The 24967-nt window shown below is 70.7% G+C and overlaps 8 pseudogenes; all 8 read left to right on the top strand.

The window, feature by feature from the left end:
- The first annotated feature begins 1045 nt into the window (after nucleotides 1-1045).
- Nucleotides 1046-1165, top strand: LOC148757134 (5S ribosomal RNA; annotated as a pseudogene).
- A 1388-nt stretch (nucleotides 1166-2553) lies between these two features.
- Nucleotides 2554-2673, top strand: LOC148757133 (5S ribosomal RNA; annotated as a pseudogene).
- A 4699-nt stretch (nucleotides 2674-7372) lies between these two features.
- Nucleotides 7373-7492, top strand: LOC148757132 (5S ribosomal RNA; annotated as a pseudogene).
- Nucleotides 7493-8886: 1394 nt separating this feature from the next.
- Nucleotides 8887-9006, top strand: LOC148757131 (5S ribosomal RNA; annotated as a pseudogene).
- A 4700-nt stretch (nucleotides 9007-13706) lies between these two features.
- On the top strand, nucleotides 13707-13826 carry LOC148757130 (5S ribosomal RNA; annotated as a pseudogene).
- Nucleotides 13827-15220: 1394 nt separating this feature from the next.
- On the top strand, nucleotides 15221-15340 carry LOC148757129 (5S ribosomal RNA; annotated as a pseudogene).
- A 4703-nt stretch (nucleotides 15341-20043) lies between these two features.
- LOC148757128 (5S ribosomal RNA) lies at nucleotides 20044-20163 on the top strand (annotated as a pseudogene).
- A 1394-nt stretch (nucleotides 20164-21557) lies between these two features.
- Nucleotides 21558-21677, top strand: LOC148757127 (5S ribosomal RNA; annotated as a pseudogene).
- The last annotated feature ends 3290 nt before the right edge of the window (nucleotides 21678-24967 follow it).

Here is a 24967-nt window from a genome sequence, read left to right as displayed (position 1 = left end):
AACAGAGCCACGGATAGGGGGCTCATAGCACCATGTCTCACGGGCGGCTGGCTTGGAGACACGGCAAGCTGGAGCCGCCCGATCCCCAACATGCTGGCCGATTCTCTGCCAACCAACAGACCCACCAAGCCGGCCCACTGCAGTCCGCGCCCCTCTGCAATTTGCAGTCCACCATCCGCGCTTCCTAGCTTGGCCACCGCAGCTCTGCCAGTGGCCAATGGCCAACTGGCAACAGCTGATGTCCAAGCGGTAACAGCTGATGTCCGTGCAGCCCCCACGCAGCACCCCTCCACGCGAGGCCCCGAGCCTGGAAAGTGCTCTCTGCAAGTCTGTCCCCACAGTCCCCGTCTGTCTCTCTCCGCCTACCTCTTCCTCCGTCTCTGGCCTTCTCTCATCCTCTCTCTCAACACCCTGGGTCAGGAGAGGTGATGTGTAGCCAGTGAAGTGATCCGTGATCGGGCGGGACGCCGGTCGCTGATGAGGGGCGAGGGCCCAGACAGAAGGCTGTGTGACGAAGGGTGGCGGCAGTCTGGAGGTGCTGCCCCCTGGTCGCGGGTGGCTCTCCCTGGCTTTGGGCCAGTGGGTGGGGCCAGCCAGGGCCAGGGCCTGGGTTGCACGTCCCTAGGGTGGAGGGGACTGAGAGGACCCTGCGACCCCCTCGGTGGCCCTGAGTGGTGGGGACAGCACAGCAGCAAGGGGGGTGTGCGGTTGTGGGGCTGGGGGGGGGATGAGAGGGGTTGGGGTAGGGGGGCGTGGTAAAAGCCATTCCGGGCGTGGGGAGTCCCAGGATGCCAGGGCGCCCAGACATATGTCACAGTCAGGGAAGTGACAGAGGCCTGTGGAGCCACTGGGGGGCGCGAAGGGGCCTCGCTGCGGGCCAGGAGTAGCCCGTCGCCCACACCAGCGGCGACCGGAGGAGGCGGGGAGCGGGCGGGAGGCACTCGGGCAGACATGCTCGCCACCCGAGCGGCCCAGCAGCATGGCGCGTGCGCTCAGGAGGCAAGTCGGGAGCAGGCTCTTGGAGTGCCGGGAGCCGGGTCACAGTGCCTAAGGCCATACCACCCTGAACGCAGCAGATCTCGTCTGATCTCGGAAGCGAAGCAGGGTCTGTCCTGGTTAGTACTTGGATGGGAGACCGCCTGGGAATACCTGTTGGCTTTTGCTAGTGTCTCCTTTTGCATCGCCGCTCCGGCGTGGCTCCCTCCGAACCCCTGCCGCCCCTTGCCCCTCTGCAGCCTCCCAGCCAGCCGCAGGTCCCCCTGACCAGCAGAGGGTCAGCCGCCCGGCACTACAAGCTGGCAGCCCCGGCCGCACACCAGGCCCGTGGGCCAGGGCTCCCCCCACACGCCCTCCTCTCAGTCCTCTTCGGTCCCGCAGGCCGTCATCGCGAATCCTTCGCCGACGCGCGGTCGCCGCCACCGCCGCCTGCGCCAAAGCCACCGCCATCACCGGGCTCCCCCCCCCCCCCCCCCCCCCCCCGCCAGCGCTGCCCTCGCCCCCGCCCCTGTCCCCGCCCCCGCCGCAGCCACCGCCAAACTCCCTCAAACTCCCTCCTGTGCTCGCCCCACCTCGGCCGCCAGCACCGCGCTCCCCATCTCCGCCATCAGTGCTGCCCTCTCCCCCACCCCCGCCCCCGCCGCCGCCATATCCGTACTCCCTCAATTCCCTCCTCCGCTCTCCCCGCCTCCAGCCCCGACATCTCCCCCGCCCCCGCCCCAGCCCCCGCAGCCACCATCGCCATACTCCCTCAGTCTCCCGCCTCTGCTCTCCTGGCCTCCGCCGCCAGCACCGCCCTCTCCCCCTCCCCCGCCCCCGCTGCCGCCATTGCCGCACTCCCTCAATTCCCTCCTCTGCTCTCCCCGCCTCCAGCACCGCCATCTTCCCCGCCCCCGCCCCAGCCCCCGCCGCCACCAATGCCATACTCGCTCAGTCTCCCGCCTCTGCTCTCCCGGCCTCCGCCACCAGCACCGCCCTCACGCCCTCCCCAGCCCCCGCCGCCACCGCCGCCGCCATCGGCCCCCGTGTCCCAGCGCCCACCGTCAAAGCCCCCATTGTCGCCGCCGCCATCGCCGCCCTGGCGCCATCCACGCGGTTGCCATCGCCTACCTCGCCACCCTCCCCTGCCTCCGCCGCCGCCGCGGGGTCCTCCCACAACTCCCAGGCCCAGGGTTGCCTGCTGGTGCAGGCCTCCACCAGCCTTGGGGCTGCGGTTGGGGGTAAACCTGGTGGCGGTAGGGGGGCGGGTTGTATGCCGGTCTGGGTGCGGGGAGTCCCAGGATGCCAGAGTTCCACGACTTCTGGCACCATCAGGGAAGTGGCAGTGTCCCATGGAGCCCCGGGTGGCGCGAAGGGGCCTCGCTGTCGGCCAGGAGTAGCCCGCCGCCCACGCCAGGGGCATTAGGAAGAGGCGGGGAGCCGGACTGGGGGGGGACGCGGTGCTGGCAGAGCCGGCCCGCGGGTCGATGCTCGCCACCGGAGCGGCTCATCTGCATGGCGGGCGCTCACGAGACAGGCCGGGAGCAGGCTCTTGGGGCGCGGGAGCCGGGTCCCAGCGTCTACGGCCATACCACCCTGAACGCGCCCGATCTCCTCTGATCTCGGGAGCTAAGCAGGGAGGGGCCTGGTTAGTACTTGCATGGGAGACCGCCTGGGAATACCTGTAGGCTTTTGCTCGCCTCTCCTTTTGCGCCGCCGCCCCGGCGTGCCTCCCTCCGAATCCCTGCCGCCCCTTGCCCCTCTGCAACCCCTGCAGCCGCCCAGCCAGCCGAAGGTCCCCCTGGCCAGAGGAGGGACAGCCGCCCAGCACTACAAGCTCGCATCCCCGGCCGCACACCAGGCCTGTCGGCCAGGGCTCCCCCCCTCTCCCTCTTCTTAGTGCTCTTCGCCGAGGCAGGCCGTCAGCCTGCAGCAGTCAGCCGCGTCTAGGTCGCCGCCGCCGCCACCGCCATCGCAGGGCTCCCTCTCGCTCCCCGACCCTGCCGCCGCCGCAACCCCCAACGCCCAAGCCCAGGGCTGCCTGCCGGCGCAGGCTTCCACCAGGCTCTCTCCATCCCAGGACGTGCCGGTCCTTTGCACCTCGGCCCGAGCCCAGGGGACGCCCATCCCTGCGCCTGCCCCTGGGCCCCGAGACACAGGATCGGCGTGTCCTCGGGCAAACGGGACGCCCACCCGCCCCGCCCCACCGGAGTCTTCTGTCTCCGCGGGCAGGCACCTCTCCCCACACCCCCGCGCGTCCCCTCCCGTCTCCCACAAGAGCCAGGAGCCCTCCCTTCCCGCCGGCCACGGTGTCCCCGACACAAAGGGCACAAAGAGCCGGGACAAACCAGGGGACGGCGGGAGCAGCACCCCAACACACCACGCGCCATCGACTCCAGGGGAGACCGCCACAAGGGAAGAGCACGCACGCAGGCACACAATCCTCACAACCAGGGTGCCTGGGGGCTGCCACTCTCCTCCCGCGGGCGGGTCCCTGGGCGGGGCTCAGAGCCCACTGGCCCTCCGGAGACCCTGGCGGCCCGCCCCGGGGGCTTCAATGGTGACTGCCAACGCCAGGGCAATGCCTCCTTGGCGGAGCCCAGCCCCGGGCACGACCACACTCCGGTGGAGAAGCCACCACTTCAACACAGCCTCAGTGCGTCTGTCCCAGTCCGTGTGCCCGAATGTGCGTCCCTCCCACCCTCCCCCACCCCATGTCTGTCTGGCTCTGTGACGTGCCTGTTGGGTTCTGGCTCTGGCTCAGGAGCTCTCTCCCCGCGTGCCAGCCCCCTCTTTCTCTGTCTCTGTCCATGTCTCTCTGTATGTCTAGACACATACATGTACATATACGTGTATATTTCCATCTCGCTCCCTCTTACTCCTCCTCCCGTTCTGTCTGTCTGTCCCTGTCCTGCGGTGACTCTAGTCCCTCTGCCCGCACAAGAACGCAGGATTTGGCGAGGCCAAGAAGGAACACCCACAGAGCCACGGATAGGGGGCTCATAGCACCATGTCTCACGGGCGGCTGGCTTGGAGACACGGCAAGCCGGAGCCGCCCGATCCCCCACCTGCTGGCCGATTCTCTGCCAACCAACAGACCCACCAAGCCGGCCCACTGCAGTCCGCGCCCCTCTGCAATTTGCAGTCCACCATCCGCGCTTCCTAGCTTGGCCACCGCAGCTCTGCCGGTGTCCAATGGCCAACTGGCAACAGCTGAAGGCCAAGCGGTAACAGCTGATGTCAGTGCAGCCCCACGCAGTACCCCCGTCCCCCGGTACCCCCGTCTCCCCGTCACCCCTGTCTCCGTTCCCCCGGTTCCCCGTCTTCCTGTCCCCCGTCTCCCGGGTCCCCCGTCCCCACGTTCCACCATCCCCCCTATTCCGGTCCCCCCCGTCCCCTGTTCCCCCCGTCCCCTGATCCCCCTGTTCCCCCGTACCCCCATCCACCCTCTCCCAGTCCACCCGTCCCCCGGTGCCCCCGTCCCCCCAGTGCCCCATCCCCCGTCCCCCGCTCCCCCGTCCCCCCAGTCCCCCCACGCCCCTGGTCCACCCGTCCCCCATTCCCTCGTCTCCCGGTCCCCCCCTCCCCGGGTCCCCCGACCCACATTCCCCCGTCTCCCGGTCCTCCGTCTCGCGGTCCACCTGTCCCCCGGTCCCCCAGTCCCAACGTCTCCCCGTCCCCCCGTCCCTCCTTCGCCTGGTCCCCCCGTCCCCCCATACCCCCGGTCTCCCGTTCCCCGGTCCCCCGTCTCCTGGTCCCCCGGTCCCCCGGTTCCCCCGGCGCCCAGGCGCCCTTCTACCGGTCCCCCCGTTCCCCGGTCGCCCCGTCTCCCGGTCCCCAGTCTCCCGGTCCCCTGTCTCCCGGTCGCCCGGTCTTCCGGTCCCCCGGTCCTCCGTCCAGTGTTACCCCCTTCCCCCGGTCCCCCGGTCCCCCCATCTCCCTGTCCCTCTGTCTCCCGGTCCGGCCGCACACCCATCCCCCCGTCTCCCGGTCCCCCGTCTCCCGGTCGCCCGGTCCCCAGGTCCCACGTCTCCCGGTCCCCTCATCCCCTGGACCCCCAACCCCCGGTCCCTGGTCCCCCGGTCCCCCAGTCCCCCGGTTCCCCCATCGCCCTGGCCCCCGTCTACCGATCCCCCAGTTCTCCGTTCGCCCGTCTTCCGGTCCTCCCGTCCCACAGTCTCCCGTCTCCCGGTGTCCCATCTCCCGGTCACCCCGTCCCCGGTCCCCCGTCTCGCGGTCCCCCGTCTCCTAGTCGCCCCGTTCCCCGGTACCCGATCTCCCGGTCCCCTCATCCCCCAGTCCCCCAACCCCCGGTCCCCCGGTCCCCCCGTCCCCCGGTCCCCGGTCCCCCGGTCCCCCCATCTCCCGGTCCACTGGTACCCCCGTCCCCCCAGTCCATTCATGCCCCTGGTCACCCCGTCGCACGGTCCCCTATCCCCCGGTCCCCCCAACCTCCGGTCCCCCGGTCCGCGGGTCCCCTGGTCCCCCCATCCGCCGTTCCCCCGGTCCCCCCCGTCTCCGTTGCCCCGGTCCCCCCGTCCCCCGGTCCCCCCATCCCCCGGTCCCCCCGACCCTCCAGTCCCCCTGTCCCTCTGTCTCCCGGTCCCCCCGTCACCCCGTCCCCCCGGCCCCAGGTCCCCCATCTCCCGGTCCCCCCGTCTCACGGTCCCCCATTCCCCCGTTTCCCGGTCCCCCCCTCCCCATGTCCCTCGTCCCCCAGTACCCTCGTACTCCTGTCCCTCCATCCACCGGTCTCCTGGTCCCTCCGTCCCACCGTCCGCCAGTCCCACCGTCCTCTCATTCCCCCAATCCCCCAGTCCCCCAGTCTCCCTGTCCCCCAATTCCCCGGTCTCCCTTTCCCCTGGTACCGTGTCCCCCCATCTCCCGGTCCCCCCGTCCCCTGGTCCCACTGTCTCCCAGTACCCAGTCCCCCTGTCCCCCCGGTCCCCCGGTCCCCTTGTCCCCCCATCCCCCAGACCCCCGTCCCCCCGGCCCTCTCGTACTCCCGTCCCCCCATCTTCCGGTCACCCCTTCCCCCCGTCCCACATGCCCCCGTCTCCCAGACCCCCCGTCCCCCGGTTCTCCCAGTTCCAACGGTCTCCCTGTGCCCCTGCCCCCCTTCCCCCATCTCCTGGTACCCCGTCCCCCGGTACCCCCGCCCCGGGTTCCTACAGTCCCACCGTTCTCCCTGTCCCCCCCTTACACCCGTCTCCCGGTCCCCTGTCCCCCGGTCCTCCCGTCCCCCGGTCCCCCTGTCCCCCCGTTCTGTCTGTCGGTCCCTGTCCTGCGGGGACTCTAGTCCCTCTGCCCGCACAAGAACCCAGGTATTGGCGAGGCCAAGAAGGAACACCAACAGAGCCACGGATAGGGGGCTCATAGCACCATGTCTCACGGGCGGCTGGCTTGGAGACACGGCAAGCCGGAGCCGCCCGATCCCCAACCTGCCGGCCGATTCTCTGCCAACCAACAGACCCACCAAGCCGGCCCACTGCAGTCCGCGCCCCTCTGCAATTTGCAGTCCACCATCCGCGCTTCCTAGCTTGGCCACCGCAGCTCTGCCAGTGGCCAATGGCCAACTGGCAACAGCTGATGGCCAAGCGGTAACAGCTGATGTCCGTGCAGCCCCCACGCAGCACCCCTCCACGCGAGGCCCAGAGCCTGGAAAGTGCTCTCTGCAAGTCTGTCCCCACAGTCCCCGTCTGTCTCTCTCCGCCTACCTCTTGCTCCGTCTCTGGCCTTCTCTCATCCTCTCTCTCAACACCCTGGGTCAGGAGAGGTGATGTGTAGCCAGTGAAGTGACCAGTGATCGGGCGGGACGCCGGTCGCTGATGAGGGGCGAGGGCCCAGACAGAAGGCTGTGTGACGAAGGGTGGCGGCAGTCTGGAGGTGCTGCCCCCTGGTCGCGGGTGGCTCTCCCTGGCTTTGGGCCAGTGGGTGGGGCCGGCCAGGACCAGGGTCTGGGTTGCACGTCCCTAGGGTGGAGGGGACTGAGAGGACCCTGCGACCCCCACGGTGGCCCTGAGTGGTGGGGACAGCACAGCAGCAAGGGGGGTGTGCGGTTGTGGGGTTGGGGGGGGGATGAGAGGGGTTGGGGTAGGGGGGGCGTGGTAAAAACCATTCCGGGCGTGGGGAGTCCCAGGATGCCAGGGCGCCCAGACATATGTCACAGTCAGGGAAGTGACAGAGGCCTGTGGAGCCACTTGGGGGCGCGAAGGGGCCTCGCTGCGGGCCAGGAGTAGCCCGTCGCCCACACCAGCGGCGACCGGAGGAGGCGGGGAGCGGGCGGGAGGCACTCGGGCAGACATGCTCGCCACCCGAGCGGCCCAGCAGCATGGCGCGTGCGCTCAGGAGGCAAGTCGGGAGCAGGCTCTTGGAGTGCCGGGAGCCGGGTCCCAGTGCCTAAGGCCATACCACCCTGAACGCAGCAGATCTCGTCTGATCTCGGAAGCGAAGCAGGGTCTGTCCTGGTTAGTACTTGGATGGGAGACCGCCTGGGAATACCTGTTGGCTTTTGCTAGCGTCTCCTTTTGCATCGCCGCTCCGGCGTGGCTCCCTCCGAACCCCTGCCGCCCCTTGCCCCTCTGCAGCCTCCCAGCCAGCCGCAGGTCCCCCTGACCAGCAGAGGGTCAGCCGCCCGGCACTACAAGCTGGCAGCCCCGGCCGCACACCAGGCCCGTGGGCCAGGGCTCCCCCCACACGCCCTCCTCTCAGTCCTCTTCGGTCCTGCAGGCCGTCATCGCGAATCCTTCGCCGACGCGCGGTCGCCGCCACCGCCGCCTGCGCCAAAGCCACCGCCACCACCGGGCTCCCCACACCCCCCCCCACCCCCCACCCCCCGCCAGCGCTGCCCTCGCCCCCGCCCCTGTCCCCGCCCCCGCCGCCGCCACCGCCAAACTCCCTCAAACTCCCTCCTGTGCTCTCCCCACCTCGGCCGCCAGCACCGCGCTCCCCATCTCCGCCACCAGTGCTGCCCTCGCCCCCACCCCCGCCCCCGCCGCCGCCATATCCGTACTCCCTCAATTCCCTCCTCCGCTCTCCCCGCCTCCAGCACCGCCATCTCCCCCGCCCCCGCCCCAGACCCCCGCAGCCACCATCGCCATACTCCCTCAGTCTCCCGCCTCTGCTCTCCCGGCCTCCGCCGCCAGCACCGCCCTCACGCCCTCCCCCGCCCCCGCTGCCGCCATTGCCGCACTCCCTCAATTCCCTCCTCTGCTCTCCCCGCCTCCAGCACCGTCATGTCCCCGCCCCCGCCCCAGCCCCCGCCGCCACCAATGCCATACTCGCTCAGTCTCCCGCCTCTGCTCTCCCGGCCTCCGCCGCCAGCACCGCCCTCACGCCCTCCCCAGCCCCCGCCGCCACCGCCGCCGCCATCGGCCCCCGTGTCCCAGCGCCCACCGTCAAAGCCCCCATTGTCGCCGCCGCCATCGCCGCCCTGGCGCCATCCACGCGGTTGCCATCGCCTACCTCGCCACCCTCCCCTGCCTCCGCCGCCGCCGCGGGGTCCTCCCACAACTCCCAGGCCCAGGGTTGCCTGCTGGTGCAGGCCTCCACCAGCCTTGGGGCTGCGGTTGGGGGTAAACCTGGTGGCGGTAGGGGGGCGGGTTGTATGCCGGTCTGGGTGCGGGGAGTCCCAGGATGCCAGAGTTCCACGACTTCTGGCACCATCAGGGAAGTGGCAGTGTCCCATGGAGCCCCGGGTGGCGCGAAGGGGCCTCGCTGTCGGCCAGGAGTAGCCCGCCGCCCACGCCAGGGGCATTAGGAAGAGGCGGGGAGCCGGACTGGGGGGGGACGCGGTGCTGGCAGAGCCGGCCCGCGGGTCGATGCTCGCCACCGGAGCGGCTCATCTGCATGGCGGGCGCTCACGAGACAGGCCGGGAGCAGGCTCTTGGGGCGCGGGAGCCGGGTCCCAGCGTCTACGGCCATACCACCCTGAACGCGCCCGATCTCCTCTGATCTCGGGAGCTAAGCAGGGAGGGGCCTGGTTAGTACTTGCATGGGAGACCGCCTGGGAATACCTGTAGGCTTTTGCTCGCCTCTCCTTTTGCGCCGCCGCCCCGGCGTGCCTCCCTCCGAATCCCTGCCGCCCCTTGCCCCTCTGCAACCCCTGCAGCCGCCCAGCCAGCCGAAGGTCCCCCTGGCCAGAGGAGGGACAGCCGCCCAGCACTACAAGCTCGCATCCCCGGCCGCACACCAGGCCTGTCGGCCAGGGCTCCCCCCCTCTCCCTCTTCTTAGTGCTCTTCGCCGAGGCAGGCCGTCAGCCTGCAGCAGTCAGCCGCGTCTAGGTCGCCGCCGCCGCCACCGCCATCGCAGGGCTCCCTCTCGCTCCCCGACCCTGCCGCCGCCGCAACCCCCAACGCCCAAGCCCAGGGCTGCCTGCCGGCGCAGGCTTCCACCAGGCTCTCTCCATCCCAGGACGTGCCGGTCCTTTGCACCTCGGCCCGAGCCCAGGGGACGCCCATCCCTGCGCCTGCCCCTGGGCCCCGAGACACAGGATCGGCGTGTCCTCGGGCAAACGGGACGCCCACCCGCCCCGCCCCACCGGAGTCTTCTGTCTCCGCGGGCAGGCACCTCTCCCCACACCCCCGCGCGTCCCCTCCCGTCTCCCACAAGAGCCAGGAGCCCTCCCTTCCCGCCGGCCACGGTGTCCCCGACACAAAGGGCACAAAGAGCCGGGACAAACCAGGGGACGGCGGGAGCAGCACCCCAACACACCACGCGCCATCGACTCCAGGGGAGACCGCCACAAGGGAAGAGCAGGCACGCAGGCACACAATCCTCACAACCAGGGTGCCTGGGGGCTGCCACTCTCCTCCCGCGGGCGGGTCCCTGGGCGGGGCTCAGAGCCCACTGGCCCTCCGGAGACCCTGGCGGCCCGCCCCGGGGGCTTCAATGGTGACTGCCAACGCCAGGGCAATGCCTCCTTGGCGGAGCCCAGCCCCGGGCACGACCACACTCCGGTGGAGAAGCCACCACTTCAACACAGCCTCAGTGCGTCTGTCCCAGTCCGTGTGCCCGAATGTGCGTCCCTCCCACCCTCCCCCACCCCATGTCTGTCTGGCTCTGTGACGTGCCTGTTGGGTTCTGGCTCTGGCTCAGGAGCTCTCTCCCCGCGTGCCAGCCCCCTCTTTCTCTGTCTCTGTCCATGTCTCTCTGTATGTCTAGACACATACATGTACATATACGTGTATATTTCCATCTCGCTCCCTCTTACTCCTCCTCCCGTTCTGTCTGTCTGTCCCTGTCCTGCGGTGACTCTAGTCCCTCTGCCCGCACAAGAACGCAGGATTTGGCGAGGCCAAGAAGGAACACCCACAGAGCCACGGATAGGGGGCTCATAGCACCATGTCTCACGGGCGGCTGGCTTGGAGACACGGCAAGCCGGAGCCGCCCGATCCCCCACCTGCTGGCCGATTCTCTGCCAACCAACAGACCCACCAAGCCGGCCCACTGCAGTCCGCGCCCCTCTGCAATTTGCAGTCCACCATCCGCGCTTCCTAGCTTGGCCACCGCAGCTCTGCCGGTGTCCAATGGCCAACTGGCAACAGCTGAAGGCCAAGCGGTAACAGCTGATGTCAGTGCAGCCCCACGCAGTACCCCCGTCCCCCGGTACCCCCGTCTCCCCGTCACCCCTGTCTCCGTTCCCCCGGTTCCCCGTCTTCCTGTCCCCCGTCTCCCGGGTCCCCCGTCCCCACGTTCCACCATCCCCCCTATTCCGGTCCCCCCCGTCCCCTGTTCCCCCCGTCCCCTGATCCCCCTGTTCCCCCGTACCCCCATCCACCCTCTCCCAGTCCACCCGTCCCCCGGTGCCCCCGTCCCCCCAGTGCCCCATCCCCCGTCCCCCGCTCCCCCGTCCCCCCAGTCCCCCCACGCCCCTGGTCCACCCGTCCCCCATTCCCTCGTCTCCCGGTCCCCCCCTCCCCGGGTCCCCCGACCCACATTCCCCCGTCTCCCGGTCCTCCGTCTCGCGGTCCACCTGTCCCCCGGTCCCCCAGTCCCAACGTCTCCCCGTCCCCCCGTCCCTCCTTCGCCTGGTCCCCCCGTCCCCCCATACCCCCGGTCTCCCGTTCCCCGGTCCCCCGTCTCCTGGTCCCCCGGTCCCCCGGTTCCCCCGGCGCCCAGGCGCCCTTCTACCGGTCCCCCCGTTCCCCGGTCGCCCCGTCTCCCGGTCCCCAGTCTCCCGGTCCCCTGTCTCCCGGTCGCCCGGTCTTCCGGTCCCCCGGTCCTCCGTCCAGTGTTACCCCCTTCCCCCGGTCCCCCGGTCCCCCCATCTCCCTGTCCCTCTGTCTCCCGGTCCGGCCGCACACCCATCCCCCCGTCTCCCGGTCCCCCGTCTCCCGGTCGCCCGGTCCCCAGGTCCCACGTCTCCCGGTCCCCTCATCCCCTGGACCCCCAACCCCCGGTCCCTGGTCCCCCGGTCCCCCAGTCCCCCGGTTCCCCCATCGCCCTGGCCCCCGTCTACCGATCCCCCAGTTCTCCGTTCGCCCCGTCTTCCGGTCCTCCCGTCCCACAGTCTCCCGTCTCCCGGTGTCCCATCTCCCGGTCACCCCGTCCCCGGTCCCCCGTCTCGCGGTCCCCCGTCTCCTAGTCGCCCCGTTCCCCGGTACCCGATCTCCCGGTCCCCTCATCCCCCAGTCCCCCAACCCCCGGTCCCCCGGTCCCCCCGTCCCCCGGTCCCCGGTCCCCCGGTCCCCCCATCTCCCGGTCCACTGGTACCCCCGTCCCCCCAGTCCATTCATGCCCCTGGTCACCCCGTCGCACGGTCCCCTATCCCCCGGTCCCCCCAACCTCCGGTCCCCCGGTCCGCGGGTCCCCTGGTCCCCCCATCCGCCGTTCCCCCGGTCCCCCCCGTCTCCGTTGCCCCGGTCCCCCCGTCCCCCGGTCCCCCCATCCCCCGGTCCCCCCGACCCTCCAGTCCCCCTGTCCCTCTGTCTCCCGGTCCCCCCGTCACCCCGTCCCCCCGGCCCCAGGTCCCCCATCTCCCGGTCCCCCCGTCTCACGGTCCCCCATTCCCCCGTTTCCCGGTCCCCCCCTCCCCATGTCCCTCGTCCCCCAGTACCCTCGTACTCCTGTCCCTCCATCCACCGGTCTCCTGGTCCCTCCGTCCCACCGTCCGCCAGTCCCACCGTCCTCTCATTCCCCCAATCCCCCAGTCCCCCAGTCTCCCTGTCCCCCAATTCCCCGGTCTCCCTTTCCCCTGGTACCGTGTCCCCCCATCTCCCGGTCCCCCCGTCCCCTGGTCCCACTGTCTCCCAGTACCCAGTCCCCCTGTCCCCCCGGTCCCCCGGTCCCCTTGTCCCCCCATCCCCCAGACCCCCGTCCCCCCGGCCCTCTCGTACTCCCGTCCCCCCATCTTCCGGTCACCCCTTCCCCCCGTCCCACATGCCCCCGTCTCCCAGACCCCCCGTCCCCCGGTTCTCCCAGTTCCAACGGTCTCCCTGTGCCCCTGCCCCCCTTCCCCCATCTCCTGGTACCCCGTCCCCCGGTACCCCCGCCCCGGGTTCCTACAGTCCCACCGTTCTCCCTGTCCCCCCCTTACACCCGTCTCCCGGTCCCCTGTCCCCCGGTCCTCCCGTCCCCCGGTCCCCCTGTCCCCCCGTTCTGTCTGTCGGTCCCTGTCCTGCGGGGACTCTAGTCCCTCTGCCCGCACAAGAACCCAGGTATTGGCGAGGCCAAGAAGGAACACCAACAGAGCCACGGATAGGGGGCTCATAGCACCATGTCTCACGGGCGGCTGGCTTGGAGACACGGCAAGCCGGAGCCGCCCGATCCCCAACCTGCCGGCCGATTCTCTGCCAACCAACAGACCCACCAAGCCGGCCCACTGCAGTCCGCGCCCCTCTGCAATTTGCAGTCCACCATCCGCGCTTCCTAGCTTGGCCACCGCAGCTCTGCCAGTGGCCAATGGCCAACTGGCAACAGCTGATGGCCAAGCGGTAACAGCTGATGTCCGTGCAGCCCCCACGCAGCACCCCTCCACGCGAGGCCCAGAGCCTGGAAAGTGCTCTCTGCAAGTCTGTCCCCACAGTCCCCGTCTGTCTCTCTCCGCCTACCTCTTGCTCCGTCTCTGGCCTTCTCTCATCCTCTCTCTCAACACCCTGGGTCAGGAGAGGTGATGTGTAGCCAGTGAAGTGACCAGTGATCGGGCGGGACGCCGGTCGCTGATGAGGGGCGAGGGCCCAGACAGAAGGCTGTGTGACGAAGGGTGGCGGCAGTCTGGAGGTGCTGCCCCCTGGTCGCGGGTGGCTCTCCCTGGCTTTGGGCCAGTGGGTGGGGCCGGCCAGGGCCAGGGTCTGGGTTGCACGTCCCTAGGGTGGAGGGGACTGAGAGGACCCTGCGACCCCCACGGTGGCCCTGAGTGGTGGGGACAGCACAGCAGCAAGGGGGGTGTGCGGTTGTGGGGTTGGGGGGGGGATGAGAGGGGTTGGGGTAGGGGGGGCGTGGTAAAAGCCATTCCGGGCGTGGGGAGTCCCAGGATGCCAGGGCGCCCAGACATATGTCACAGTCAGGGAAGTGACAGAGGCCTGTGGAGCCACTGGGGGGCGCGAAGGGGCCTCGCTGCGGGCCAGGAGTAGCCCGTCGCCCACACCAGCGGCGACCGGAGGAGGCGGGGAGCGGGCGGGAGGCACTCGGGCAGACATGCTCGCCACCCGAGCGGCCCAGCAGCATGGCGCGTGCGCTCAGGAGGCAAGTCGGGAGCAGGCTCTTGGAGTGCCGGGAGCCGGGTCCCAGTGCCTAAGGCCATACCACCCTGAACGCAGCAGATCTCGTCTGATCTCGGAAGCGAAGCAGGGTCTGTCCTGGTTAGTACTTGGATGGGAGACCGCCTGGGAATACCTGTTGGCTTTTGCTAGCGTCTCCTTTTGCATCGCCGCTCCGGCGTGGCTCCCTCCGAACCCCTGCCGCCCCTTGCCCCTCTGCAGCCTCCCAGCCAGCCGCAGGTCCCCCTGACCAGCAGAGGGTCAGCCGCCCGGCACTACAAGCTGGCAGCCCCGGCCGCACACCAGGCCCGTGGGCCAGGGCTCCCCCCACACGCCCTCCTCTCAGTCCTCTTCGGTCCCGCAGGCCGTCATCGCGAATCCTTCGCCGACGCGCGGTCGCCGCCACCGCCGCCTGCGCCAAAGCCACCGCCACCACCGGGCTCCCCACACCCCCCCCCACCCCCCACCCCCCGCCAGCGCTGCCCTCGCCCCCGCCCCTGTCCCCGCCCCCGCCGCCGCCACCGCCAAACTCCCTCAAACTCCCTCCTGTGCTCTCCCCACCTCGGCCGCCAGCACCGCGCTCCCCATCTCCGCCACCAGTGCTGCCCTCGCCCCCACCCCCGCCCCCGCCGCCGCCATATCCGTACTCCCTCAATTCCCTCCTCCGCTCTCCCCGCCTCCAGCACCGCCATCTCCCCCGCCCCCGCCCCAGACCCCCGCAGCCACCATCGCCATACTCCCTCAGTCTCCCGCCTCTGCTCTCCCGGCCTCCGCCGCCAGCACCGCCCTCACGCCCTCCCCCGCCCCCGCTGCCGCCATTGCCGCACTCCCTCAATTCCCTCCTCTGCTCTCCCCGCCTCCAGCACCGTCATGTCCCCGCCCCCGCCCCAGCCCCCGCCGCCACCAATGCCATACTCGCTCAGTCTCCCGCCTCTGCTCTCCCGGCCTCCGCCGCCAGCACCGCCCTCACGCCCTCCCCAGCCCCCGCCGCCACCGCCGCCGCCATCGGCCCCCGTGTCCCAGCGCCCACCGTCAAAGCCCCCATTGTCGCCGCCGCCATCGCCGCCCTGGCGCCATCCACGCGGTTGCCATCGCCTACCTCGCCACCCTCCCCTGCCTCCGCCGCCGCCGCGGGGTCCTCCCACAACTCCCAGGCCCAGGGTTGCCTGCTGGTGCAGGCCTCCACCAGCCTTGGGGCTGCGGTTGGGGGTAAACCTGGTGGCGGTAGGGGGGCGGGTTGTATGCCGGTCTGGGTGCGGGGAGTCCCAGGATGCCAGAGTTCCACGACTTCTGGCACCATCAGGGAAGTGGCAGTGTCCCATGGAGCCCCGGGTGGCGCGAAGGGGCCTCGCTGTCGGCCAGGAGTAGCCCGCCGCCCACGCCAGGGGCATTAGGAAGAGGCGGGGAGCCGGACTGGGGGGGGACGCGGTGCTGGCAGAGCCGGCCCGCGGGTCGATGCTCGCCACCGGAGCGGCTCATCTGCATGGCGGGCGCTCACGAGACAGGCCGGGAGCAGGCTCTTGGGGCGCGGGAGCCGGGTCCCAGCGTCTACGGCCATACCACCCTGAACGCGCCCGATCTCCTCTGATCTCGGGAGCTAAGCAGGGAGGGGCCTGGTTAGTACTTGCATGGGAGACCGCCTGGGAATACCTGTAGGCTTTTGCTCGCCTCTCCTTTTGCGCCGCCGCCCCGGCGTGCCTCCCTCCGAATCCCTGCCGCCCCTTGCCCCTCTGCAACCCCTGCAGCCGCCCAGCCAGCCGAAGGTCCCCCTGGCCAGAGGAGGGACAGCCGCCCAGCACTACAAGCTCGCATCCCCGGCCGCACACCAGGCCTGTCGGCCAGGGCTCCCCCCCTCTCCCTCTTCTTAGTGCTCTTCGCCGAGGCAGGCCGTCAGCCTGCAGCAGTCAGCCGCGTCTAGGTCGCCGCCGCCGCCACCGCCATCGCAGGGCTCCCTCTCGCTCCCCGACCCTGCCGCCGCCGCAACCCCCAACGCCCAAGCCCAGGGCTGCCTGCCGGCGCAGGCTTCCACCAGGCTCTCTCCATCCCAGGACGTGCCGGTCCTTTGCACCTCGGCCCGAGCCCAGGGGACGCCCATCCCTGCGCCTGCCCCTGGGCCCCGAGACACAGGATCGGCGTGTCCTCGGGCAAACGGGACGCCCACCCGCCCCGCCCCACCGGAGTCTTCTGTCTCCGCGGGCAGGCACCTCTCCCCACACCCCCGCGCGTCCCCTCCCGTCTCCCACAAGAGCCAGGAGCCCTCCCTTCCCGCCGGCCACGGTGTCCCCGACACAAAGGGCACAAAGAGCCGGGACAAACCAGGGGACGGCGGGAGCAGCACCCCAACACACCACGCGCCATCGACTCCAGGGGAGACCGCCACAAGGGAAGAGCAGGCACGCAGGCACACAATCCTCACAACCAGGGTGCCTGGGGGCTGCCACTCTCCTCCCGCGGGCGGGTCCCTGGGCGGGGCTCAGAGCCCACTGGCCCTCCGGAGACCCTGGCGGCCCGCCCCGGGGGCTTCAATGGTGACTGCCAACGCCAGGGCAATGCCTCCTTGGCGGAGCCCAGCCCCGGGCACGACCACACTCCGGTGGAGAAGCCACCACTTCAACACAGCCTCAGTGCGTCTGTCCCAGTCCGTGTGCCCGAATGTGCGTCCCTCCCACCCTCCCCCACCCCATGTCTGTCTGGCTCTGTGACGTGCCTGTTGGGTTCTGGCTCTGGCTCAGGAGCTCTCTCCCCGCGTGCCAGCCCCCTCTTTCTCTGTCTCTGTCCATGTCTCTCTGTATGTCTAGACACATACATGTACATATACGTGTATATTTCCATCTCGCTCCCTCTTACTCCTCCTCCCGTTCTGTCTGTCTGTCCCTGTCCTGCGGTGACTCTAGTCCCTCTGCCCGCACAAGAACGCAGGATTTGGCGAGGCCAAGAAGGAACACCCACAGAGCCACGGATAGGGGGCTCATAGCACCATGTCTCACGGGCGGCTGGCTTGGAGACACGGCAAGCCGGAGCCGCCCGATCCCCCACCTGCTGGCCGATTCTCTGCCAACCAACAGACCCACCAAGCCGGCCCACTGCAGTCCGCGCCCCTCTGCAATTTGCAGTCCACCATCCGCGCTTCCTAGCTTGGCCACCGCAGCTCTGCCGGTGTCCAATGGCCAACTGGCAACAGCTGAAGGCCAAGCGGTAACAGCTGATGTCAGTGCAGCCCCACGCAGTACCCCCGTCCCCCGGTACCCCCGTCTCCCCGTCACCCCTGTCTCCGTTCCCCCGGTTCCCCGTCTTCCTGTCCCCCGTCTCCCGGGTCCCCCGTCCCCACGTTCCACCATCCCCCCTATTCCGGTCCCCCCCGTCCCCTGTTCCCCCCGTCCCCTGATCCCCCTGTTCCCCCGTACCCCCATCCACCCTCTCCCAGTCCACCCGTCCCCCGGTGCCCCCGTCCCCCCAGTGCCCCATCCCCCGTCCCCCGCTCCCCCGTCCCCCCAGTCCCCCCACGCCCCTGGTCCACCCGTCCCCCAATCCCTCGTCTCCCGGTCCCCCCCTCCCCGGGTCCCCCGACCCCCGTTCCCCCGTCTCCCGGTCCTCCGTCTCGCGGTCCACCTGTCCCCCGGTCCCCCAGTCCCAACGTCTCCCCGTCCCCCCGTCCCTCCTTCGCCTGGTCCCCCCGTCCCCCCATACCCCCGGTCTCCCGTTCCCCGGTCCCCCGTCTCCTGGTCCCCCGGTCCCCCGGTTCCCCCGGCGCCCAGGCGCCCTTCTACCGGTCCCCCCGTTCCCCGGTCGCCCCGTCTCCTGGTCCCCAGTCTCCCGGTCCCCTGTCTCCCGGTCGCCCGGTCTTCCGGTCCCCCGGTCCTCCGTCCAGTGTTACCCCCTTCCCCCGGTCCCCCGGTCCCCCCATCTCCCTGTCCCTCTGTCTCCCGGTCCGGCCGCACACCCATCCCCCCGTCTCCCGGTCCCCCGTCTCCCGGTCGCCCGGTCCCCAGGTCCCCCGTCTCCCGGTCCCCTCATCCCCTGGACCCCCAACCCCCGGTCCCTGGTCCCCCGGTCCCCCAGTCCCCCGGTTCCCCCATCGCCCTGGCCCCCGTCTACCGATCCCCCAGTTCTCCGTTCGCCCCGTCTTCCGGTCCTCCCGTCCCACAGTCTCCCGTCTCCCGGTGTCCCATCTCCCGGTCACCCCGTCCCCGGTCCCCCGTCTCGCGGTCCCCCGTCTCCTAGTCGCCCCGTTCCCCGGTACCCGATCTCCCGGTCCCCTCATCCCCCAGTCCCCCAACCCCCGGTCCCCCGGTCCCCCCGTCCCCCGGTCCCCGGTCCCCCGGTCCCCCCATCTCCCGGTCCACTGGTACCCCCGTCCCCCCAGTCCATTCATGCCCCTGGTCACCCCGTCGCCCGGTCCCCTATCCCCCGGTCCCCCCAACCTCCGGTCCCCCGGTCCGCGGGTCCCCTGGTCCCCCCATCCGCCGTTCCCCCGGTCCCCCCCGTCTCCGTTGCCCCGGTCCCCCCGTCCCCCGGTCCCCCCATCCCCCGGTCCCCCCGACCCTCCAGTCCCCCTGTCCCTCTGTCTCCCGGTCCCCCCGTCACCCCGTCCCCCCGGCCCCAGGTCCCCCATCTCCCGGTCCCCCCGTCTCACGGTCCCCCGTTCCCCCGTTTCCCGGTCCCCCCCTCCCCATGTCCCTCGTCCCCCAGTACCCTCGTACTCCTGTCCCTCCATCCACCGGTCTCCTGGTCCCTCCGTCCCACCGTCCGCCAGTCCCACCGTCCTCTCATTCCCCCAATCCCCCAGTCCCCCAGTCTCCCTGTCCCCCAATTCCCCGGTCTCCCTTTCCCCTGGTACCGTGTCCCCCCATCTCCCGGTCCCCCCGTCCCCTGGTCCCACTGTCTCCCAGTACCCAGTCCCCCTGTCCCCCCGGTCCCCCGGTCCCCTTTTCCCCCCATCCCCCAGTCCCCCCGTCCCCCCCGCCCTCTCGTACTCCCGTCCCCCCATCTTCCGGTCACCCCTTCCCCCCGTCCCACATGCCCCCGTCTCCCAGACCCCCCGTCCCCCGGTTCTCCCAGTTCCAACGGTCTCCCTGTCCCCCTGCCCCCCTTCCCCCATCTCCTGGTACCCCGTCCCCCGGTACCCCCGCCCCGGGTTCCTACAGTCCCACCGTTCTCCCTGTCCCCCCCCTTACACCCGTCTCCCGGTCCCCTGTCCCCCGGTCCTCCCGTCCCCCGGTCCCCCTGTCCCCCCGTTCTGTCTGTCGGTCCCTGTCCTGCGGGGACTCTAGTCCCTCTGCCCGCACAAGAACCCAGGATTTGGCGAGGCCAAGAAGGAATACCAACAGAGCCACGGATAGGGGGCTCATAGCACCATGTCTCACGGGCGGCTGGCTTGGAGACACGGCAAACCGGAGCCGCCCGATCCCCAACCTGCCGGCCGATTCTCTGCCAACCAACAGACCCACCAAGCCGGCCCACTGCAGTCCGCGCCCCTCTGCAATTTGCAGTCCACCATCCGCGCTTCCTAGCTTGGCCACCGCAGCTCTGCCAGTGGCCAATGGCCAACTGGCAACAGCTGATGTCCAAGCGGTAACAGCTGATGTCCGTGCAGCCCCCACGCAGCACCCCTCCACGCGAGGCCCAGAGCCTGGAAAGTGCTCTCTGCAAGTCTGTCCCCACAGTCCCCGTCTGTCTCTCTCCGCCTACCTCTTGCTCCGTCTCTGGCCTTCTCTCATCCTCTCTCTCAACACCCTGGGTCAGGAGAGGTGATGTGTAGCCAGTGAAGTGACCCGTGATCGGGCGGGACGCCGGTCGCTGATGAGGGGCGAGGGCCCAGACAGAAGGCTGTGTGACGAAGGGTGGCGGCAGTCTGGAGGTGCTGCCCCCTGGTCGCGGGTGGCTCTCCCTGGCTTTGGGCCAGTGGGTGGGGCCGGCCAGGGCCAGGGCCTGGGTTGCACGTCCCTAGGGTGGAGGGGTCTGAGAGGACCCTGCGACCCCCTCGGTGGCCCTGAGTGGTGGGTACAGCACAGCAGCAAGGGGGGTGTGCGGTTGTGGGGCTGGGGGGGGGGATGAGAGGGGTTGGGGTAGGGGGGGCGTGGTAAAAGCCATTCCGGGCGTGGGGAGTCCCAGGATGCCAGGGCGCCCAGACATATGTCACAGTCAGGGAAGTGACAGAGGCCTGTGGAGCCACTTGGGGGCGCGAAGGGGCCTCGCTGCGGGCCAGGAGTAGCCCGTCGCCCACACCAGCGGCGACCGGAGGAGGCGGGGAGCGGGCGGGAGGCACTCGGGCAGACATGCTCGCCACCCGAGCGGCCCAGCAGCATGGCGCGTGCGCTCAGGAGGCAAGTCGGGAGCAGGCTCTTGGAGTGCCGGGAGCCGGGTCCCAGTGCCTAAGGCCATACCACCCTGAACGCAGCAGATCTCGTCTGATCTCGGAAGCGAAGCAGGGTCTGTCCTGGTTAGTACTTGGATGGGAGACCGCCTGGGAATACCTGTTGGCTTTTGCTAGCGTCTCCTTTTGCATCGCCGCTCCGGCGTGGCTCCCTCCGAACCCCTGCCGCCCCTTGCCCCTCTGCAGCCTCCCAGCCAGCCGCAGGTCCCCCTGACCAGCAGAGGGTCAGCCGCCCGGCACTACAAGCTGGCAGCCCCGGCCGCACACCAGGCCCGTGGGCCAGGGCTCCCCCCACACGCCCTCCTCTCAGTCCTCTTCGGTCCTGCAGGCCGTCATCGCGAATCCTTCGCCGACGCGCGGTCGCCGCCACCGCCGCCTGCGCCAAAGCCACCGCCACCACCGGGCTCCCCACACCCCCCCCCACCCCCCACCCCCCGCCAGCGCTGCCCTCGCCCCCGCCCCTGTCCCCGCCCCCGCCGCCGCCACCGCCAAACTCCCTCAAACTCCCTCCTGTGCTCTCCCCACCTCGGCCGCCAGCACCGCGCTCCCCATCTCCGCCACCAGTGCTGCCCTCGCCCCCACCCCCGCCCCCGCCGCCGCCATATCCGTACTCCCTCAATTCCCTCCTCCGCTCTCCCCGCCTCCAGCACCGCCATCTCCCCCGCCCCCGCCCCAGACCCCCGCAGCCACCATCGCCATACTCCCTCAGTCTCCCGCCTCTGCTCTCCCGGCCTCCGCCGCCAGCACCGCCCTCACGCCCTCCCCCGCCCCCGCTGCCGCCATTGCCGCACTCCCTCAATTCCCTCCTCTGCTCTCCCCGCCTCCAGCACCGTCATGTCCCCGCCCCCGCCCCAGCCCCCGCCGCCACCAATGCCATACTCGCTCAGTCTCCCGCCTCTGCTCTCCCGGCCTCCGCCGCCAGCACCGCCCTCACGCCCTCCCCAGCCCCCGCCGCCACCGCCGCCGCCATCGGCCCCCGTGTCCCAGCGCCCACCGTCAAAGCCCCCATTGTCGCCGCCGCCATCGCCGCCCTGGCGCCATCCACGCGGTTGCCATCGCCTACCTCGCCACCCTCCCCTGCCTCCGCCGCCGCCGCGGGGTCCTCCCACAACTCCCAGGCCCAGGGTTGCCTGCTGGTGCAGGCCTCCACCAGCCTTGGGGCTGCGGTTGGGGGTAAACCTGGTGGCGGTAGGGGGGCGGGTTGTATGCCGGTCTGGGTGCGGGGAGTCCCAGGATGCCAGAGTTCCACGACTTCTGGCACCATCAGGGAAGTGGCAGTGTCCCATGGAGCCCCGGGTGGCGCGAAGGGGCCTCGCTGTCGGCCAGGAGTAGCCCGCCGCCCACGCCAGGGGCATTAGGAAGAGGCGGGGAGCCGGACTGGGGGGGGACGCGGTGCTGGCAGAGCCGGCCCGCGGGTCGATGCTCGCCACCGGAGCGGCTCATCTGCATGGCGGGCGCTCACGAGACAGGCCGGGAGCAGGCTCTTGGGGCGCGGGAGCCGGGTCCCAGCGTCTACGGCCATACCACCCTGAACGCGCCCGATCTCCTCTGATCTCGGGAGCTAAGCAGGGAGGGGCCTGGTTAGTACTTGCATGGGAGACCGCCTGGGAATACCTGTAGGCTTTTGCTCGCCTCTCCTTTTGCGCCGCCGCCCCGGCGTGCCTCCCTCCGAATCCCTGCCGCCCCTTGCCCCTCTGCAACCCCTGCAGCCGCCCAGCCAGCCGAAGGTCCCCGTGGCCAGAGGAGGGACAGCCGCCCAGCACTACAAGCTCGCATCCCCGGCCGCACACCAGGCCTGTCGGCCAGGGCTCCCCCCCTCTCCCTCTTCTTAGTGCTCTTCGCCGAGGCAGGCCGTCAGCCTGCAGCAGTCAGCCGCGTCTAGGTCGCCGCCGCCGCCACCGCCATCGCAGGGCTCCCTCTCGCTCCCCGACCCTGCCGCCGCCGCAACCCCCAACGCCCAAGCCCAGGGCTGCCTGCCGGCGCAGGCTTCCACCAGGCTCTCTCCATCCCAGGACGTGCCGGTCCTTTGCACCTCGGCCCGAGCCCAGGGGACGCCCATCCCTGCGCCTGCCCCTGGGCCCCGAGACACAGGATCGGCGTGTCCTCGGGCAAACGGGACGCCCACCCGCCCCGCCCCACCGGAGTCTTCTGTCTCCGCGGGCAGGCACCTCTCCCCACACCCCCGCGCGTCCCCTCCCGTCTCCCACAAGAGCCAGGAGCCCTCCCTTCCCGCCGGCCACGGTGTCCCCGACACAAAGGGCACAAAGAGCCGGGACAAACCAGGGGACGGCGGGAGCAGCACCCCAACACACCACGCGCCATCGACTCCAGGGGAGACCGCCACAAGGGAAGAGCAGGCACGCAGGCACACAATCCTCACAACCAGGGTGCCTGGGGGCTGCCACTCTCCTCCCGCGGGCGGGTGCCTGGGCGGGGCTCAGAGCCCACTGGCCCTCCGGAGACCCTGGCGGCCCGCCCCGGGGGCTTCAATGGTGACTGCCAACGCCAGGGCAATGCCTCCTTGGCGGAGCCCAGCCCCGGGCACGACCACACTCCGGTGGAGAAGCCACCACTTCAACACAGCCTCAGTGCGTCTGTCCCAGTCCGTGTGCCCGAATGTGCGTCCCTCCCACCCTCCCCCACCCCATGTCTGTCTGGCTCTGTGACGTGCCTGTTGGGTTCTGGCTCTGGCTCAGGAGCTCTCTCCCCGCGTGCCAGCCCCCTCTTTCTCTGTCTCTGTCCATGTCTCTCTGTATGTCTAGACACATACATGTACATATACGTGTATATTTCCATCTCGCTCCCTCTTACTCCTCCTCCCGTTCTGTCTGTCTGTCCCTGTCCTGCGGGGACTCTAGTCCCTCTGCCCGCACAAGAACGCAGGATTTGGCGAGGCCAAGAAGGAACACCCACAGAGCCACGGATAGGGGGCTCATAGCACCATGTCTCACGGGCGGCTGGCTTGGAGACACGGCAAGCCGGAGCCGCCCGATCCCCCACCTGCTGGCCGATTCTCTGCCAACCAACAGACCCACCATGCCGGCCCACTGCAGTCCGCGCCCCTCTGCAATTTGCAGTCCACCATCCGCGCTTCCTAGCTTGGCCACCGCAGCTCTGCCGGTGTCCAATGGCCAACTGGCAACAGCTGAAGGCCAAGCGGTAACAGCTGATGTCAGTGCAGCCCCACGCAGTACCCCCGTCCCCCGGTACCCCCGTCTCCCCGTCACCCCTGTCTCCGTTCCCCCGGTTCCCCGTCTTCCTGTCCCCCGTCTCCCGGGTCCCCCGTCCCCACGTTCCACCATCCCCCCTATTCCGGTCCCCCCCCTCCCCTGTTCCCCCCGTCCCCTGATCCCCCTGTTCCCCCGTACCCCCATCCACCCTCTCCCAGTCCACCCGTCCCCCGGTGCCCCCGTCCCCCCAGTCCCCCCACGCCCCTGGTCCACCCGTCCCCCATTCCCTCGTCTTCCGGTCCCCCCCTCCCCGGGTCCCCCGACCCCCGTTCCCCCGTCTCCCGGTCCTCCGTCTCGCGGTCCACCTGTCCCCCGGTCCCCCAGTCCCAACGTCTCCCCGTCCCCCCGTCCCTCCTTCGCCTGGTCCCCCCGTCCCCCCATACCCCCGGTCTCCCGTTCCCCGGTCCCCCGTCTCCTGGTCCCCCGGTCCCCCGGTTCCCCCGGCGCCCAGGCGCCCTTCTACCGGTCCCCCCGTTCCCCGGTCGCCCCGTCTCCCGGTCCCCAGTCTCCCGGTCCCCTGTCTCCCGGTCGCCCGGTCTTCCGGTCCCCCGGTCCTCCGTCCAGTGTTACCCCCTTCCCCCGGTCCCCCGGTCCCCCCATCTCCCTGTCCCTCTGTCTCCCGGTCCGGCCGCACACCCATCTCCCCGTCTCCCGGTCCCCCGTCTCCCGGTCGCCCGGTACCCAGGTCCCCCGTCTCCCGGTCCCCTCATCCCCTGGACCCCCAACCCCCGGTCCCTGGTCCCCCGGTCCCCCAGTCCCCCGGTTCCCCCATCGCCCTGGCCCCCGTCTACCGATCCCCCAGTTCTCCGTTCGCCCCGTCTTCCGGTCCTCCCGTCCCACAGTCTCCCGTCTCCCGATGTCCCATCTCCCGGTCACCCCGTCCCGGGTCCCCCGTCTCGCGGTCCCCCGTCTCCTAGTCGTCCCGTTCCCCGGTACCCGATCTCCCGGTCCCCTCATCCCCCAGTCCCCCAACCCCCGGTCCCCCGGTCCCCCCGTCCCCCGGTCCCCGGTCCCCCGGTCCCCCCATCTCCCGGTCCACTGGTACCCCCGTCCCCCCAGTCCATTCATGCCCCTGGTCACCCCGTCGCCCGGGCCCCTATCCCCCGGTCCCCCCAACCTCCGGTCCCCCGGTCCGCGGGGCCCCTGGTCCCCCCATCCGCCTTTCCCCCGGTCCCCCCGTCTCCGTTGCCCCGGTCCCCCCGTCCCCCGGTCCCCCCGTCCCCCGGTCCCCCTGACCCTGCAGTCCCCCTGTCCCTCTGTGTCCCGGTCCCCCCGTCACCCCGTCCCCCCGGCCCCAGGTCCCCCATCTCCCGGTCCCCCCGTCTCACGGTCCCCCGTTCCCCCGTTTCCCGGTCCCCCCCTCCCCATGTCCCTCGTCCCCCAGTACCCTGGTACTCCTGTCCCTCCATCCACCGGTCTCCTGGTCCCTCCGTCCCACCGTCCGCCAGTCCCACCGTCCTCTCATTCCCCCAATCCCCCAGTCCCCCAGTCTCCCTGTCCCCCAATTCCCCGGTCTCCCTTTCCCCTGGTACCGTGTCCCCCCATCTCCCGGTCCCCCCGTCCCCTGGTCCCACTGTCTCCCAGTACCCAGTCCCCCTGTCCCCCCGGTCCCCCGGTCCCCTTGTCCCCCCATCCCCCAGTCCCCCCGTCCCCCCGGCCCTCTCGTACTCCCGTCCCCCCATCTTCCGGT

The sequence above is a fragment of the Rhinolophus sinicus genome, chromosome 9, assembly GCF_057876585.1.
Source record: "Rhinolophus sinicus isolate RSI-liver-muscle chromosome 9, RSI-T2T, whole genome shotgun sequence".
NCBI classification, from domain to species: Eukaryota; Metazoa; Chordata; class Mammalia; order Chiroptera; family Rhinolophidae; genus Rhinolophus; species Rhinolophus sinicus.
This window is presented reverse-complemented; position numbering and strand designations above follow the sequence as displayed.